Source organism: Clavelina lepadiformis, chromosome 5 (assembly GCF_947623445.1).
Source record: "Clavelina lepadiformis chromosome 5, kaClaLepa1.1, whole genome shotgun sequence".
In the NCBI taxonomy this organism is placed as follows: domain Eukaryota; kingdom Metazoa; phylum Chordata; class Ascidiacea; order Aplousobranchia; family Clavelinidae; genus Clavelina; species Clavelina lepadiformis.
Genome location: NC_135244.1, coordinates 3,978,586 through 3,984,194, shown reverse-complemented (window position 1 = coordinate 3,984,194; position 5,609 = coordinate 3,978,586). Strand labels below are relative to the sequence as shown.

Below are 5,609 nucleotides of genomic sequence, written 5' to 3'. Positions count from 1 at the left end.
ACAATTTTTATAGTCTTCGCTTATTCTTGTCTGAATTTCTTTGATAGCCTGAATTTTTTTTGCCGTTTTTTCTCTTTTGTAGTGCCAAAAATATTTTTTATTTTCCCCAACCGCTCATTTGTCCACTGTTTAATTCTTCGAAACCGCGTCTTGATATCATTTGCAGCTTCCTGTATTGTGCGGGACTTTGGATTGGTGCTAACTTTCTGTACTCGCTGAAAAGCTTGTTTAGCCTGCTGTTGTATAATATCGCACAAATCTTTCAGGTTCTCCCGCACTTCATCGACGTTTTCTGGTCCCCGCACAATAGCTGCATTGAATAAAGCCGCGCTTTGAATCAGACTGATTTTGTCTGGACTTCGATTCATGTAATTTAACCCCAACTTATGTAGAATTTTAGCCGATGCCTTGGGCTTTTTCTCCTTGCCTTGATCGTCACATGAATCCTTAAGCTCTTGACTTAGATTCCATTCCTCGTCTAATAGCTCTTTGGGAACTTTCCCTTCCTCTTCATGATTTTCCTGACTCATTGGTTAGCAGAAGTTAACTGACTGTTTTCAAACAAGTAACTAAGGATCGAACTGGTATTGTTAAACCACCAAATTGCAGCTGTGGAAATAAATAAGTAAACACAATAAAAACGTTCACAAGAGGAATACCTGCATTTTCATACAACAGTGGGTGTGTAACAAAAAGTGAATATATATTGCACTACTTATAGTGCACAGTAATAAACTTTTGACTTTATCACGATTGTTGGCGGCCATTGTTTTTCTTGCTGCTGAGCGAGATGATGATTGATGTTTATTGACGTTTACAGGTATGTCTCCAGACTATTGAGTCTCAACTCAAAGCGTGATTATTGCTGGTCAGTTATTGTTCTATAAATGACTTGTAAATTGTCAGGTAAACACATAAGCTTAATAATTAATCTTCTAGTTATTTTATTGGATTGACCATAAGGGCCATTAAAATTCCGAAATATAAACGTGGCTCATCTAACACAGTGATTTTAATCCATGAGTCAATTGGATCGAGACTTACTAAAGTAGATGACAGAAGCGATCTTACGGTACGTTTACACGATGTAACTTATTTTTCAAACTTACAGTACTTCAAACTGTGGAATATGTGCTATGTGTTTCTATGATACAACTTCCACCTGATTACATGAATTTGGGTAGTTTTCATAAATTACATATGCAAGTTCTTAAGGTAACTTATGTTTGCTTACTTAAACTCGGGTAGTTTTCATAAATTGCCTATAATGTTGGCGAGGTAATGTTTGTTGGTGTGGATGGCGGTTTTGTAACTTTTGTTTTGTTGGCGTAAGCTTTTGGCACTCACTCATTTTTTCTGGAGGAAGTTTACAAAGGTTTTCCTATTGTCAGGAAGTTTTTCTTGAATGAGCAGCTGTTCATTGCTCGTTTTGTGTCACTGTACAACTATTTAACTTATGGGTTCACTGAAGTTGTGATAGTTGAGGTTGATTGGATTGACGTGGCAAAATTTTGTGTAACCAAGTGACAAAATTTTGTGTGACAGTATGCATCGTTTACATGAGCATGGATTATTCACACTTGCATGTTTTCACAGCGTGGTTATTGCTGAGTAAAAATATAACAAACTATTCATACAAAAAATCATCATACAAAAAATAAGTAATCCGTGTGAGCTGCTCGTCACTGTGCAAAAGCGCTAGCGCAAGTGCTTGAAGTATTGACACAACATGCTTCTCACAGATAAAAGTCTGTCATAATGAGATTAAATAGGTGATAAATTAACAAACATGTACCTTGATAATTGTTTACATGGCTTTTCCGCAGAAATACGTCCTATTACATGCGACATTAACTTTATTAGGCAAATATACACAGTATCATACAGATTTGAGCAAGGTCATAAATCAATTTCCTGACTCTTCGTATGTACATGACATTCTGGTTACGAATGTACATAAGAAAATTCTAGATTTTGCGTTAATTCATAAAAGCAACTATCGCAAAATTTATGAGTTTTCTGCCACGGCCGGCCCTTTCCGACACGTCGCTTTTCACTAATTATGTTATGCACCATTTGTTGTGTATAAATACTTGTTGTGTTTAAATACGTATTCAATCCATATTAACGCGATGTAAAAATGTTCAAAAGTGCAGCATGTCAATAAGCGTTGTATTTATAGCCAGGATTGGCGCTTAGGCTCAGCACCTAGCAACCATGTTGACCTAAAGCGCGCTGGCCTGACTAACCTGATGTTAATACCTGGTAAACAGAAACCTGCACAGAACGCATTTTTTTAGCTACCTATATAGCTGATATGATATGAAAAAAAACTTGTCTAAAAATATCTAACCACTCTCATACAACTATTTTAAGGTTATTGCAAATGAAGACTTCTGTACACTGGAATGGCTTTATAACCTTCTTGTGGCGACTAAAGGTAAAACTGTAGTTTCACACAAAGTTATAAAAGCCATTCCCATAAATCTCTTCTCTTATTTTATCGTCACGACCATGCCTGATACGTTATTGTGGGTTACGGTTTCTTGGTTACTTATTCAATATTGGTTAGAATATTTTTAAAGAAAAATTAGATGAGTGAATAATTATCTGCAGCAGCCATGTAACTAACCTTTTCTGCAAACAAGTAACTGAATAAATAATCAGCCAGGAAACTAGTTACCAACATCATGCCATGATGCCGAAAAAATATTCTATTTTACCAACCGCCTGCGCACTAACTTATTATGTGTTGGTAGTCGTATCAAGATAATATCAACTCTTTGTCCTGTCAAAATGGTTCAATTGAAACGTAAAAAACTCGATGTTCATACACATTGTACTTTACTGTAACTGCCTACATACATAATTAACTCTTTTAAAAGTATCTATAATTAATCAGCTTTTTTTATTTGGCTCAACGTCCTATACACTATAAGAGTAACTAGAGCGTTCCAGAACCTATAAACTTCGGAAAAGTTAGCATACTGTATAACACAGAGCGTTTGGCCAACCAATGGTTATTATAGACCAACTGTATGCTAGATCAGTGGTTCCCAACCTTTCTGCACCGGGAGACCGGTAAAGACTTTTTTTAAATGCTCACGGAACGGTAAAGATTTTAAAAAATGTTCACGGACCGGCAACAAAAGATCGTAGAGAAAAGAACAGAGATGAGTAATTTTTTTGTTTACCAAAGTTTTCGTTACGTTTGCGGTATCAACGAAGGCGAGATGCGCCAGTTTTGCTGCTGTGAATCGGCCAGGCGTAAAATGAGTTTTACAGCGAGTAACAACTTTGCAATGCTTATAAGTCCATGTTAAAACTAGCTTGGCAGAAAGCAAGATACTTTGCGGACCGGCAAAAAACTTACATGGATCGGCGGTTGGAAACCACTGTACTAGATTGCAAGTCTTGGCTTTAACTGACCGCCCAGTGCCCAAAGCATACTGTAATTCAACTAGAACAGTTTGATCGATATGATATCAAATAGTAATTTGATATGAACTATTTTGCAATCATCCCATTGTGCCGACTAGTCAATTGTGGGGTTATTCAGGGGCCAGCTTAGTTGTTTTAAGTTTTACGCAAATGGATCTATCCTGAAAAATGACTTTGCTTTCTTTTTAACAAATCATCACAACTTAGAACACTGGCCATCCCGGAATTAACCAAACAGTTTAATAATCCTGTTGCTCAGGAATCCTAATCAGAACAACGCAATTAACTAAATAATGGGCGAGATTATAAATCGCAGGCGGTGTTATATTCTTCCGGGAGAAGTTGTGTATATAATGGTTTAAGCCGTGTAGGTGTATAGAAAAGTTATTAAAAACAATAAGAGTCACAAGTCGTATTCAGGTAAAATATTAACCAAATACAAAGCCACATATTGAAACAAACTAACGCTTACATCGTGCGCAAGAGTGGTCGTAACAATAAGAATACAATATATCTGAAATACCTATAAAAACGAATCACTGTGCGGTGCTAAACAAACAAGCATTTCTGCATGATAACTATATCAAAAGACTTACAAACTCTAATGCGAACCGATTGTAAAAACACACATGAAAATCTGAAGTAACTGACGTGAACTTTTGTTACACAAACACACACTTATCTTGTCTATGCCAACTGAGCTCGAAATTGGATGTAAAAGACTGTATTGTTTTTGCAATGTCTTCATCACTGTTGCTGTGTTAACATTGATTTGTAATCAAGTGGTAATAGCTGTTGTTCAACATATGTAGACACTGTGCTGCTGTTTTGTTTAAAGTATCGCTTTTATTGCAAAAAGTTATATGTCCTTATCAGTCCTCCATATACTGCCCAACTTAAAAATATATTGATCATCAAGCAGATCTCATTATGAAATGTTATCTTTAAATAACGTGGCCAACAGTACTGCCACGCAGTTCCTGGCTAACTATACAGCTGACTACCCTAAAAGAAACTTGTCTAAAAAATGTCTATCCTATATCACTGTTACGGTTGTTGTGTATCGGGTTACAGCTTAAGCGTAAGAATGATAGGTAAGATAAGAAAAACGTGCAAAGTGATAAACCTACAACACACGCACATATCAGACAAGGACAATTAAAACGTGTTAAAATAAGCTACACAGTAAAACCTAAATAAAACATATGCTAGGTTGTTGATAGTTCTGTCAAAATTTCAAATTGAAGTTTTTCTGCTACTGTACGTTAAACCCTCTCGTTGCGACTAGGCAAAACTCTAGTTTCGCCCAACGTTGTAAAAGTCATTCTCGTAAATCTCTTCTTTTTCCCGTCATGGCCATTCCTGACACGTCATTGCCTGAAATAAGTTTCGTCATGCGACAGCGATGACAATACCGGCGAGAAGCTGGTAAGGGTTCCTTGGTTACTTATTTAATATCGGTAAGAAATTTTTCTGAAAAAAATATATAAATGAGCAGCTTTGCAGCATGTCATGTAACTGACTTTATTTGAATAAGTAACTGAAAAAGTAGCCAGAAAACTAGTTACCAACTTCATGCCGTGATGACAATAATGGTTGATACTTGTATATAGGAGGTTGCACTACACTCGTCTGGTCTTGTACTAAGCGGATGTTCCGGTCTTCTCTTTGACTTGAGTAGATAAAAATAACGTGAAGCGCTTCCGCAGAAACATAGAAAGATTCATTCATACGCCAGCGTAGTATTTTTTCGTTTACGCAAATAGATCCATCCGGAAAATGACTTTAGTTTCCCTTTACCATATGCACATATCGATCTTGTCTATACCAAGCGAGACCGAAATTGGATGTCAAAGACTGCATTGAATTATGTTCTTGATATATTGTGTTACCGTTGCTGAATTTTGCATTGCTCAAGCAGGTCTGACATTTTTTTTACCGCCGACCTCGAAGATTTCTTTTCTATATCTTTCGTTATTCTGTGGTGACGATATCATCCAATGGCTTTCTCTAATTCCATATCATTAAATTGAATTTCTATTTATTATTTCTTTTACAGACATATCTATGGTTTTAACCGCGTTGTTTTGCTGAATAGATAGTTTTCAAGCTATAGTTTTATTGACAGCGACCAGAGCATTGATCTCCAAGTTGCAATTATAGATACA

The 5,609-nt window shown here is 36.4% G+C and overlaps 1 long non-coding RNA gene across 1 annotated transcript; it reads right to left on the bottom strand.

Annotated features, from left to right (window-relative positions):
- Window positions 1–3,964: 3,964 nt before the first annotated feature.
- Window positions 3,965–5,609, bottom strand: LOC143460461 (uncharacterized). The gene is made up of 2 exons (XR_013117889.1): window positions 5,010–5,609; window positions 3,965–4,914 (listed from the first exon to the last, which is right to left on the bottom strand). It is a non-coding gene; the product is annotated as an uncharacterized LOC143460461 (long non-coding RNA).